The 14,588-nt window shown below is 34.7% G+C and overlaps 1 pseudogene; it reads left to right on the top strand.

Annotated features, from left to right (window-relative positions):
• Positions 1-8,090: 8,090 nt before the first annotated feature.
• On the top strand, positions 8,091-9,206 carry LOC131518242 (heterogeneous nuclear ribonucleoprotein A1-like; annotated as a pseudogene).
• The last annotated feature ends 5,382 nt before the right edge of the window (positions 9,207-14,588 follow it).

Here is a 14,588-nt window from a genome sequence, read left to right as displayed (position 1 = left end):
ACTATGACCCTGGTGTTCACCAGACTTTGCATTTGCTCTCTCACTTCTCTTAGCCTCTCTGGCAATTAGAGCAGGGTCATGTAGCTAGTTATGGCCAGTGACACATGAGCAAAAGTGATTTGACACTTCCTAGCTAGTAAGGTATTGAACACCCGGTGCATGGTTCTCCGGGTTTATTTGTTTATGTCTACATGCCAGAGAAGGCTACTTACTCCATAGTCACCTGTCTATAAGGTGGTAGTGCTCCTAACATCCTAGGGGTCTGAGTGTTCTGAGGACCTACGCACCACCTCACCCATGTGGAACCTGCAGTGTGGTAGCACAAACTTTGATAGTATTGAGCCACTGATCTTTTTAATTTGTTTTTTTCCCCACAGCATAAATTAGTCTATATTGACTAATACAGGCACCAAACCTGGAAGGACAGAGGGTGCCAAACAGATGACAAGCAAGAGGTACACAGTGGAAAGAAGATGATGATAAAGGTAACAAAACTTGTGTTTAAGGACAAGGTTGAACTTAATATTTGCATCCCAGAATTCTAGATGCAAGCTTTAATATATTTCCTGTCTACATTTATATCATTTTAATCAAATAATTAAATTAAGTTTCAAGGGACCTAAACTATGAGGGTAGGAATATATGTATCCCAACTGAGTTTTCAGCAGAAGCTGATCGAGAAGAATATTGCACTACAATAACAATATATTAATCATCAGATATACATAAGCATAGGGAATATAGTCAGTAATGTAATAATGTATGGCAACAGATGGTAGGTACACTTATGTGGAGAATTGCATGATGTATAGAATTGTCAAATCATTATGCTGTACATGCTAAACCAATATACCATTGTATGTCAACTATATTTCAATAAAAAATCTAAACATGTTTTTAGAATGCTTGGTAAAAAAAAAATGAGGATCCATTTTTGTGATGAATTTTTGAATAAAGTTGGCTTTACTGAAATTTTAATGTACATACCCTTCTTAAGATTAAATTAAGATTAAATATTACTTCTGCTAACTGAACAATATCGGTTAGCTCACTTAAGCTAAACTAAACAATTCATGTCCATTTTCTTCTTGCAAAACGACCTGTGATGCTTCCAGCCCCAGCTGTCCCAAAAAACCCAGGGCGTGGCACTATTGTTATTCACTTTTTCTTAACCTGTAGTATCATAGGATACTAACCTTGTCTGTTTTCATTTCTCTTTGAGGAAAAAAAAATGGGTTGAGTACTGGAATCTTAATGAACTCAAATCTTTTGATTAAAAGTAGCTTACAAGTTACATTTTTATAACCTTTAAGCAATATTTAAAGTTCTCTTTCAGATTCATTAATTATTAAATTAACCATTAACCTGAAGAAAATAATGTATGGATAAATAGAACTCTGTAATAATGAATCTCACAAAGTAGGCAGCAAGAAGACATTAAGCCTCTTAATTACCTTAAAGAATATAGTTGTTACTACATAGGAGAGTTAACTAGCCCGGAATAAAATAGTTAAAAGAAATAAAGCTTTCTGAATATATGTTTCCTATCACTGTAAATACACAGTGACACACAAGGGAAAATTAAGATTCAAATGTTTGATCTTCTCCGTCCCCATCTGCACCTGGTATTCTCATCCTTTCCTAACTTCTATTTAGTTATCTAAAAGAACCTTACTTGAGTACAGGAAACTAGTTGACACCATAGCATCTGACTTTCACTCTTTCTTCCAACTCTGGTTCACTGACATGAAATCTGTTTTCTGTTAGTAACAAAGGAGTACTATTTGAGATACAGCTGCGGTAGACCTATAGGCTGAGATGTGTCCCCAAGACCAGAGGCACAGGCCAAGGACACCATTGTCAATGCCAGGATCATGCTTTCCACTGCCATTATGACTAGTATAACTGACAACACTACTAAACACACACCTGCATACTAACTGCTTTTTTTAATATCATGTGCAGTTGTGGATAGAACTTTAGTTCATCCCATAAATGTTTTAACGTGTTTTTGCATTCCTATTGTGAAATCCTTGCTATAGCACACAATTATGGGCTTCTTGAATAAAGAGAACAAATAATTTAAATGATAGGTACTAATAAGGTTGGATCCAAATACTGTTTCCTGCCAGTCTGCCTTGATCCCAGGTTATACACCTCAACTCTTTCTTCTCTTGTAATCAGTTCTTTTCCAGAGAATCACTATTTCCTTCCTACACACAGAACTGTATAAATCTACATTATTAGCCTACATAATGTATCAGACTTCCCTCTGGTTTTAATGACCACAGTTTAGGAACAAGTTCAGTAAAAGTTTCCATATAAACTAAAATTTGTGTGTATTAAACAAAAATGTTATATCTTACAGCTTGTATTTTTTCACTGTTTAAAATTTTAAATACAAATAAAATCTTTAAGTGATTGTATTGAGTGATAGAACTGGCATATCAGTTTCTTTCTCTGTCTTAAAAGTTATTTTTTTAATTCCAAAACTACTAATTAAAGTCAGTGAAATGTAGCAGTACAGGAGTTGGAGATATAAAACGTATTAGAATCAAACTGGAACAATTCCAAATGTGCTCTGGAAATGAATGCAGAGAGCTGAATCTGTGCATGCCAGTGACTGAATATATGTATAACTATGAATTCTCCATATTACTTTTCACATAGGATACAATGTTTCTTAGTGAAAGTAAGTATGAAAAAATAGAATAAAGTATAAGACCATAATAAAGTGATAATAAATTAACTCTGATAATTTAACAAGCTACTTTGATACTGTATATATGCCACTAAAATTCAATAGTAACTATAGGCAATTGTCTTTATAATTTGAATAAAATTTTTTTTTTTTTCAGGGAGAAGTATCTTCTCATGGATGTTATTTAGAATCTCCAGTTCATGGTCGTAAGATAAAGCAAAGTGACTTATAGATGATTTGACTATTTAAAAATTCTCCACAGACAAGGGACCACCTCTTTGCACAAGGATATGCTACTTTGACTGCTTTGTTCTTTGCATAAAACTGACTTTTATGAGGTAAGAAAAAAGAATGCAATGCTGCTGTTGGCTGTACAACAATGAAACTTCTGAAAATAGCATAGATGCCAATGAAATTATAAATGTGTTTATATTGAAACTCAACTGAAGTACATATAAGCACCAACTGTTTGAATTCTGAAGCTCCATAGATTGCATTTTTCTGCCAATTTGTAGTAATATAACTAGGAAAATTGGACAATTGAATTATCCATGCAGGAATGCCTCATATGATTTTGCTGACTATAGACTTTAGAAGGATGTCCAGCTGATGGCCCATGAGGGATGAAATCTAGCCCAAATTCTGTTTGGCAAGCTATGAGCTCATGCATATGACTGCATCTGCCCAGAGAAAGTAGCACATTTTATTAATTAGCATAAAGACATCTGTTTTCTTAAGGTGTATCCCATGGTGTTCCATTTACCCAGGGGGAGTGCGATTTTCTGCTTTGTACAAGCATTCCCTTTTTTGAATATTTGTAACTAAGAGAGTTAACTTCCACTTTTCTCCAGATCAATTTCTTAAAAAGTCTAGTATTTTATTAAGATTTTATTTCAACATTTTTATTCCTATATAAATCATATACATATATAGATAAAGAATCAAATAATACAGAAGGTCTTTTCCCGATCCCTACAATTCTAGAGAATTTAAATCATGGTGTTTTTTGACACTTCTAATAAGTAACATGATATCAATGATTTTTTTCATATTTGTTACTACTCACTACATAATAGAAATGACTTCCTAACACATTACTATTCGGATATTTTTGTACATTTCTTTTGCTGCCTCTTGAGTATCTGACCTTCTTCTCCCTATTAAGTGAGAGACATCTAGCCAACATAGAGAAGATGAGAATTTGTTGCAGAAAAAATAACAGAGAAAAAATAAAGTAAAAATCAGCTTCCTTTCTGCCAAAAGGATTATCTAAAAAGACTTTAATCTTGGGAGCCATGCAATTGTCTTTAAAAATATTCTAAATTTATTTAACCTCTTTCTTTTTCTAAAAGAGGTGTTTATTTATTTTGAGAGAGAAGGTGCAAGCCGGAGAGAGGCAGAGAGAATGGGAGAGAGAATCCCAAGCAGGCTCCACACTGCCATCTTGGAGCCTAATGTAGGGCTCGAACTCAGAGACCTGAGCCAAAAATCAAGTCTGATGCTTAAATGACTGAGCCACCCAGGCACCCTTATTTAACCTTTCTTGTCCTACCTTTGCTTTAACATGACGACATAAAGTTCTCCAAATGCATATAAAAAATATGCCTGTTTATCATAAGGGCTCAACAGTAATGGTCAAGTCAGAAAAAAAAGGAACAAATGACATTTGGGAAATCTCCCCTTTGGGTTCTGGGAATTAAAGGAAGGGTACATTGAGGAGTTGGCAAGACAGCAAGGCTGTCAGACAACTATGCTTCCTGGGGAGGAGTTACATTAGAAATATAGAGATACTTAGGACAGAATGGACTTTTTGCCTTGGTTCCTTAGTAAGGAGAATGGTCTCCCAAAGATGTCCCTACCCTAATCCCTGGAATCTGCAAAAATGTTACCTTGCAAGGTAAAAGGGACTTTGTAGATGTGACTAAATTTTGAGATGGGGAGGTTATCCTGGATTATCTTTGTAAATCCAATGTAATGATAAGGGTCCTTACAAGTGGAGGCAGAAAGAAGAGAGCAAGAAATGTGAAAATGTTTTCCTGTTGGTTTTGAAGATGGATTAAGGATCCAAGAGCTAAATAATGCAGAGGATGCAAAAAAGATAACAAAATAGATTCTCCTTAGAGCCTCCAGAACAAATCTAAACCAGCTGACACCCTGATTTTAGTGAAGTGTAACATATTTCAGACATCTGACCGCTAGAATTTTAAGATAATAACTGTGTTGTTTTAAACCACTAAGTATGCAGCAATTTGTTACAGCAGCAACAGGATACCAACACAGATCTTTCCAGAACCCTGGCAAGTGACTGCAGGCCACTCTCCCACCATACTACCTTAACATTGCACAATCTTGTTTAGGCAGATGGAGTCTGAAGTTTGGCTTTCCAAGCCCCCTGCTAAATAGGGGCAGGTAATGAACCTGCCATAAGGACTCCAGAATCAAATAATCCACATGACAGCCTAGGCAGAGTATGCCAAGTTAGCTGGAAGCTTACATGATATAGCTGTGTTTCAGAGGCGTCAGCCAGAGGGACCCAAACTGAGGTCATATCAACCAAGAAGAGGTCTCAGACTCTGAACAAAGCTGACTCTACATTGAATCAGCCATGGAATCCTGCCAATGGCAGAACAACCATCAGAAGCTAGGTGGAGGCTCAGGAATAAAAACAACAGTTTTTGTTAAAAAAAAAAAAGGTTCTATAAAACTATAATAAAAGCAATAGTTTAAGAAGACATTAAGATACATATTTTTCTGGGCATAAGAGTTGTGATGCAGATGTTGATGACAGAAGACAGGACTTAGATTGAATTCTCTCTCTACTCCTACCTCCCCTAATAGTTATACTGATATCCATATTCCTTCTTCTAATTACCTCTGCTGGTTCAAGTAAGTTCAAACATTTCTTTGTTCTATAAACCACAAATGCTATCTTTTGACTCTACATTATTAGATAAGAACATTAGCATATTCCTCATTTCCTGCACTTCTCACATTTTCTTCATCTCCTGTATTGTCACCAATACCTTTACTTTCATATCTTCTTCTATTAAACATGGTTTTCTGAGACTGATTGTAAAAGATTAAAACTAATAACACTATATAGATAATTTTGACCCCATAAATAAGATTTTTTAAGGTAGTGCCAAGTTAAAATATAAACATATTGCGTTTGAGTGTGACCCTAATTCTGAACTCCCATATTATTCAACAGAGAATATGCATTGCATCAAGCTCAAGTGAATTTCCATTTTCACCATCTATTAATTATCTTTATCATAAGTCTGGGCTGTTCTAAATTCTCATCCTGCAATTACATTTTAAAAGCTGCTGTTTATGGTTTTAGAGCTTCTCTTATTGTGTTCTAGGTTGGATCCAAAGACTGTTCTTGGTTTAGTGTCTTATTTTGCTGGGAATAAATCCTCCAGTCAAATCCTAAGTAAAGGTGCCTATAAGGTAAACTTAGTGAATATTACATGACTGAAAGTGCCTTTGTTCTTCCTTTACATTTAATTGTTTCATTTTGGACTTGTAGGTAGAAAATTGTTTTCTTACTGATAGTTAAAGGCATCAATCCCTGTTCTCTAATGTCCAGAGCTATTGATGACACGTCTGATACTATTCTTACTCCAGTCCATTTGTGTTTAGTTTTTATTTGTTCATGATTTAGTTTACTTATTTTTAGTACTTTAAATTTCATTATAGACCCCTTCAGGTGTTCTCTTTAATGTTTGTTTAATTTTAATATCACAAGATGCACATTCATTACACAAGGCTCTGAGTTCACTCTTGATTTGAAGACATTTCTTTCAGATCCAGGCATTTCTCTTTTTGTAATGTCTTCAACAATTCTATTTTCTCAAGTTTTCCTGTACTCTTTTTTAGAATTTCAATTACTCTGATATTTCACTCCTGGACTGATTCCTTGAATCTCTTCCCTTTCTTTTCTGTTTCATCCATTTAAAAAAAAAAAAAAAAAAAAAAAAACTTATCATGGGTTTTCTCACCTTCATGCTCCAATGTTTCTATTGGTTTATTAACCAATATAAAATATAATCACAATGTAAAATACATCAAAATAAGAAATAATTCATAAGTCATAAGGGTATATGTTAATTGATTTTCACAAAATAAATACACCTGGAAACTATCACTCTGGCCAGTGACTAGAATATATTTCCCAACCCAGAAGTCTTGATTGTGCCCCCTTCTAATCACTAACTACTCTTATGTAAATGATATTACAATTTTTAACCTCAAATATTACTTAGATCTGGTTCAGGAATTAATAAATTTGTGTCATATATTCTTTTCTATATGGTTTATTTTACTTAACATAATGTTTGTGAAATTAAACTGTTTTTAAGTGTAGCTGTAGTTTATTAATTTTCTGATAATAAACTACTTTGCTGAATACTGTGATCAGTGCATGATTGTGAAGAAAGTACCTGAGGCCAAGAAAAGAGCCATCGAAAACACTCCTGGGGAAATATTTGCAAACAGGGCTATGAACAGTCCCTGTTCTTGATGTATACCATGGGACAGGCAAGTTTCACGTCAACAGCATCAGAAAGTTAAAATGAGCTATTTTTATAAAATATTAAATTAGAGCAAATATATTTAAAAGAAATAGGTTTCAATGAAGACAAATAATTATCAAAGAAACCACATTTGTAGACAAAAAGTCAAAATTCTCTTAACAGAAAACATCTGCTAGAATATGGGAAACAACAATTTTCTTAAACCACCTTGTTGAAAGCAAATTGGGATCTCCACTTTGAATAATAACTTGACATCATCTAATAGATTTGAAATAGCAAAAGCCTGAGTAATACTGCTCTTAGGTATAAATCTGAAAGGAACCGGGGGTCCTTTTTTTAAATTTTTTTTTTCAACGTTTTTTATTTATTTTTGGGACAGAGAGAGACAGAGCATGAACGGGGGAGGGGCAGAGAGAGAGGGAGACACAGAATCGGAAACAGGCTCCAGGCTCCGAGCCATCGGCCCAGAGCCTGAGGCGGGGCTCGAACTCACAGACCGCGAGATCGTGACCTGGCTGAAGTCGGACGCTTAACCGACTGCGCCACCCAGGCGCCCCCCGGGGGTCCTTTAAGATGATATGTCCTCATGACAACACAAATCGGATTGAGGTCAATGCAGAATCATTTATAATAGAGAAAATGAGAAAAAGTCAAAGGTTTACATTAGAAAAATCAATTAATAAATTATTATTGAGTTAAACAACAAAATAATATATAGAAGTTAGATGTATATTTATCAGCTTGGATGGATCTTAAAAATATTCTGCTAAATAAAATATAGAAAAAATTTCCTTTCTGCCTGTGGGCGCCACCAAGTAAGCTTCATGAAAGTCTCCCCTCCCACCACCATCATGTCTAAGTCAGAGTCTCCCAAAGAGCCTGAACAGCTGCAGAAGTTTTAATCGGAGGTTTGAGCTTTGAAACAATTGATGAGAATCTGAGGAGCCATTTTGAGCAGTGGGGAAGACTTACGGACTGCGTGGTAATGAGAGATCCAAACACCAAGCTCTCCAGAGGCTTTGGGTTTGTCACCTATGCCACTGTGGAAGAGGTGGATGCAGCCATGAATGCAAGGCCACACAAGGTGGATGGAAGAGTTCTAGAACCAAAGAGGGCTGTCTTGAAAGAAGATTCTCAAAGATCTGGTGCCCACTTACTGTGAAAAAGATTTTTGTCGGTGGCATTAAAGAAGACACTGAAGAAAAAAAAAAAAAAGACACTGAAGAACATCATCTAAGAGATTATTTTGAACAGTATGGGAAAATTGAAGTGATTGAAATCATGACTGACCAAGGAAGTGGCAAAAAGAGAGGCTTTGCTTTTGTAACATTTGATAACCATGACTCTGTAGACAAGATTGTCATTCAGAAATATCGTACTGTGAAGTAAGGAAAGCTTTACCTAAACAAAAGATGGCTAGTGCTTCTTCCAGCCAAAGAGGTTGAAGTGGTTCTGGGAACTTCAGTGGCAGTCGTGGAGGTGGTTTTGGTGGGAATGACAACTTTGGCCATGGAGGAAACTTCAGTGGGTGAGGTGACTTTGGTGGCAGTCAAGGTGGTGGTGGATATGGTGGCAGTGGGGATGGCTATAACGGATTTGGTAATGATGGAAGCAACTTTGGAGGTGGTAGAAGCTATAATTATTTTGGCAGTTACAACAGTCAATCTTCAAATTTTGGACCTATGAAAGGAGGAAATTTTGGAGGCAGAAGCTCTGGCCCCTATGGTGGTGGAGGCCAATACTTTGCCCAACCAGAAACCAAGGTGGCTATGGTGGTTCCAGCAGCAGCAGTAGCTATGGCAGTGGCAGAAGGTTTTAATTACTGCCAGGAAACAAAGCTTAGCAAGAGAGGAGAGCCAGAGAAGTGACAGGGAAGCTATAGGTTACAACAGATTTGTGAATTCAGCCAAGCACAGTGGTGACAGGGCCTAGCTGCTACAAAGCAGACATGTTTTAGACAATACTCATGTGTACAGGCAAAAACTCAAGGACTGTATTTGTGACTAACTTGTATAACGGGTTATTTTAGTTTCTGTTCTGTAGAAAGTGTAAAGCATTCCAACAAAGAGTTTTAATGTAGATTTTTTTTTTTGGCACCCATGCTGTTGATTGCTAAATGTAATAGATCATGATGCTGAATAAATGTGTCTTTAAAAAAAAAAAGAAATTTCATACAATTCACAGTACAATGGCTTTTAAGTAAATTAAATAAACACACACAGCTATTATATTTTCATGGACTCGTTTATATGAAGTTAAATTTAGAAAGGCCTGAAAAAATATAGCAAACATATAATAGCAATTTCCCATTCAGAAAAAGGTAAGTGAATTCTTGGGGAGGGAGGGCAGGTAAAAATTAGCTCCTCAACTTTACCTGTGATGTTTCATTTCTTTCACATAAAAAAAAATTAAAGAAATAATTATAAAGAAAACTGGAAAACTGTTACTGTTTGTTAATCATGTTGGAGTACATAAATTTATTTCAGACTCATCTATTTATTTGTAGCTTATCTATTACCAAAATTCTAGAACTTAAAATTTTTTTAAATTAAAAATTAATGATGTTAAAAGTCCTTTGGATTTTATTATCTATTTCATTATTTATATTTTTAATCATTCCAACCACATAGACCCAACCTTAAAATGTAAGAATGAGACATTTGTTTGAATTATGAAGTAGTCATGCAAAGGTAAATAACTTTTAAATGATATTGCAATGAATCACTTAATAATACTGAAAGTCAACAAAGCTTAATTAGCAGCAAGGGCACTGAGAATTTTTGTCTACTCTTGTTGAAATTATTGACAACTAATCTAGAAGAGAGATGTGTAGTAAGTAGGCAATGGAAGGTAGATGATAGAGGACTGAATCAAAAGGAAGTTATATAGTGATTTCCACATCTTTGCAGGAATGGAAAATCTGTCCTTGAGTCATTTCAAAATGACTGTGTCCCTTCTCACTGCCTGGATAGGTTATACGTTTGTGTTTCCTAAAGCTTTTGATGGACTTTCCAGTTCTATTGTTGGAGATCACTAGAGGAATGAGCTTAAAAGGAAGAGATAAGTACCCTGAAGATGGACTAAAACCAAATGCTATCCAATTTAGAATTGTTCTAACACAATGCTCCATCATGAAGATAGAAGAAAGCTTGTCTATGACCCAAGAAATGTCAAGATTAGTGGGGAATATTATGGGTTGCTCTAAAATAATGTATCAGAGCAGCGGCGCCTGGTTGGCTCAGTCTGTTAAGCATCCGACTTCAGCTCAGGTCATGATCTCACAGCTCATGAGTTCGAGTCCCACATCAGGCTCTGTGCTGATAAGCCCAGAGCCTGGAGCCTGCTTTGGATTCTGTGTCTCCATCTCTCTCTCTGCCCCTTCTCTGCTCATGCTCACTCTCTCTCTCTCTCAAAAATAAATGAAAATTTAAAAATTAAAGTAAAATAATGTATCAGGGCAGGTAATGCACATGTAAATGTGGTTTGACCCTGTCTGTAATTTAAGAGTTAGACTGCTGACTGCCTTGTCATCTCATGAGTTGATCTCATGAGATCTCACGAGTAGATCTTTTCCATAGGAGAGATCTACAATTTAAACCTCAGGATACTTGTAAACACTGGAAAACTACTGTCTACCTCTTTATAAATTATTATGGGGGGAGAGAAATTGCTTTCTGCAAAACAAGACCCTTTTTTTTTTTTAGAGCTACATCTTTATACCCACTCAGAAACTTCCTGAACTAAATAAAATTAGGATTTTTTAAAATTCTATGTTTCACACACTAAAAATATGCAAGAGGGGTGCCTTGGGAGGCTTAGTCGGTTAAGCAATCGACTTCCGCTCAGGTCATGATCTCCTGATTGGTGAGTTCTAGCCCTGAATTGGGCTCTCTTCTGTCAGCCCAGAGCTGGCTTTGGATCCTCTATCCCCCTCTGTTTGCCCCTCTCCTACTTATGCTCTCTCTCTCTCTCTCTCTCTCTCTCTCTCAGAAATAAAATAAACATTTAAAAAATATGCAACAATTATGAATTTTGTATTTTAAGAATTCTCTATTAGTCTGATGATCAATTCATAGTCAATATCTTAAGAGAACTGTGGTTCTGCTACTCGAAATGTGATAGGATTCAATGCAGAAACTTCAAAATAGGGTATTACATTAACTCCTACGGATGCAGGTTTATCTAACACACCCAGTGTAAGCCTCATTTTGACAGAACATAATTGTGATAGGCAACTGACTTTTTTTTTTTTTTTTGAGAGAGAGCACAAGCAGGGCAAGGAGGTAGGCAGAGGGGGGGAGAGAGAGAATCTTAAGCAGCCTCCTTGGAGCCCTGGGTGGATCTCAATTTCACGACCATGAGATCAGGACCTACGCCAGTGTCAAGAGCCGGATGTTCAACCGACTGAGCCACCCAGGCACCCCAGCAATTGACTTTTAATAGAGAACTCCATGAAAGCGATAGCACTTGAACTAAATCAGAATTCAGAGCATACCAGGTACAGGCAATACCTGTTCAAAGACAAGAAAGAAGACATGTTCCAATTTTTCTAACTGCAAATAAGAACTTTCCATTTCCTTTTGTATAACCATAGGATTTTAAATTATCTCTAATAGTATTAAAGTCTTTATAATAGGACATTTAATGGACATATCTTAGGCATTTGGTCTTTCTAAATACACATATTGATCTCACTGGAAATCACTTTGCTTTTTTCTAATCAAGTACTCTATGATTTTTAAAAGTGTCAGGAAATGAAAGTGTCATAAATTATTGTATTTGTGCAATATTATTATTTGTTTTAGACATGGATAACTGAATTAAGATATTGTTAGAGATTTATACATGTTATCCTACATATCTCTGGTTTGGTTATTCTTCTTGTATAGAATTAAAGAACAATGCATCAATACCTTTATCTGTTCTACTGTTGATTGCATATGAATAGTTTCCAATGTGGATCAATTACAAGTAGCATTGATATCAACACTCTTGTACTTGTAACCTGCTATACAATATTACTAAGAATGAAAGCAGTGGGTTTTAGGGTATTCATATTTTTAACTTTATACAAAATACCACAAATAAAAAATGTTTAAAAGGAAAATTAAAGAAAAATAAGCTTTTATAATTTCAAAACAGATCCAGAAGTTTATGTCAGGGTGTCAGTGTGTTGAAAATTTTAATAATGATTTAGAAAGTGGCTTTCTAAGTCACATGACCAGCAACTGTCAAAGATAGGCCTTGGGACTTTTAATAGCAAGTGCAATAGTAAAATTGAGTTCAATTCCTCTTTAATCAATAACTTATTCAAATGAATTAAAACAGCATTAAGATACAAAGAAAATTAAAATTTACCTATAAATTTAGAGTGGCTACTGAGCCAGATATAATTCATTTAAATTGTTTTTTTGAACCTAAATATGGATGTACATTGTTTTGGAAAATTAGCACTTAACTATCAGATTAGTTCCTTTATCTTTATAGTCATATTTCCCTGTTGGTAGCATATTAGAACAACAAAACAATGAATTTTATATGGTAAAATGCAATTCCCATCACTTACCACTATAGAAAAATAAGGATAATAGAGGATCATAACAGCTGGTTCATATTTGACATTTTCTAGTTAAAGCCATAAAGTTGATAAAATTACAGGGAAAAAATAAGAATATTTTACTTGTGACTGATTTGTTAAATAATAAAATACTATAGAGAAATAGAGTCACACTTTAGGTAGGTGAATCAGTGAAATACAGATTTTTTTATCAAAGTTTACTATTTCACTTATATAATTTTTGGTTTTTCAAGCAAGATTGAATTTAAAAATCTGAGAAAAACATGTAAAAGGTATATTGTAGCTCTTACTCTTTATGTCATTTTGTCTGGAGAGCTAGAAAGCTAATATCAGATTCATTGCTCTGGAAGAGCTAAGGCCTGACAGTGCTTTTTCCTCTCCTATGGATATGTGAGAGACCCTTGTTTATAAACATTTCTATAAAAGGAAAAGCAAGGAATTTTAATTCTTTGTACAGCTTTGGAAAAATATATATTGGGAATGTAATCTAATCTTACCAAAGATAGATATCTATAGTCAATTCTTACCATTTACTCATTCAAAATGCTTTTTTTTGTGCTTTAAATTTTCAAGTGTCCATTATTAAACTCTTAACTTTCTCTACAAAACATGCATATTATAAATGCTTGTGAATATTTGCAAAGCTTATTAACAAAGGAGAGATCTGCATGTGAAAGTTAGTAGATTGAGGCATTAGACTCAAATTCTGTTTTCCAATAAAGCTCTGAATATTTCCAAATTCTTGTTAATAGTTTTTCTTCAGTTCTTGCTCCCAATTAACCTTTTTAGTTTCCTTAATACAAAAACACTGCACTTTGTACTATTTGCATTTTTATCTTACTAATAACATTTTTCATCTCCAACTTTTGATTTCAAATCTAATTATTTTGAGATTACTATCACCTAAGTGTTGTAAAACCAGTGTGTTATCAATAACTGTTTTTCATTACAAAATTAAAATGTATTTTATCATTGTTCATTGCAAAACATCCTATTGCATGCATTGACCCCGATTAGCTTTGTAAACATGGCACTTATTTCAGATACCTTAGCCTATTATTCTTTCAACATACCCTGATGACACTAAGTGAGTGTTTGCTTTAATCAAGCTGAAGAGTTTTACAGCCAGCAATATGCATGGCAAATTTAAGTTTTTTCCATTTAAATAGGTGTATAAATATACATGTCAAAGCAGTAGCATTATCTCTAGGTTTATAAATACACACATTCACACATATATACACATATGTATTTTGAAATAATAATACTAATACCTAGCCATTTGCCAGGAAATATGCTAAGCTTTGAGATAAAGAGGATTATCCCACTTAATCTTCACAAACTGCATGCTATAGGTGCTATATTTGTCCCATATTACAAATAAAGAATCTAACAGTTCTCTTCAAGGATATTTAAAAACAAACAAGTTGGGTCAATGAATAGCTACTTTAATGAAACACTTTCATGGATTTCTGTTGATTTCTTTTTTTTTTATTTTGTGAATTTCTCCTATGATTTTATTTTGTGATTTCTCCTATGGACTATCTCCTATGATAGTACAGGCAATAGAATTTAATTTATTGACTATTGTAATGACTGGCACAGAATAGAACATATTATTCTTTCTTGGGACTTTATAATGATAAAGGATAGGAGTTAACCTGCTGTTAAAATCCATGGAAATCTTTCCTTCCCCTAAAGATCAGTTTATCTGATCCTGTGTAAAATTATTTTATTGTCAAAACATCTCATATTTGTTTCTAATGCTGGC

Source organism: Neofelis nebulosa, chromosome 7 (genome assembly GCF_028018385.1).
Source record: "Neofelis nebulosa isolate mNeoNeb1 chromosome 7, mNeoNeb1.pri, whole genome shotgun sequence".
In the NCBI taxonomy this organism is placed as follows: domain Eukaryota; kingdom Metazoa; phylum Chordata; class Mammalia; order Carnivora; family Felidae; genus Neofelis; species Neofelis nebulosa.
This window is presented reverse-complemented; position numbering and strand designations above follow the sequence as displayed.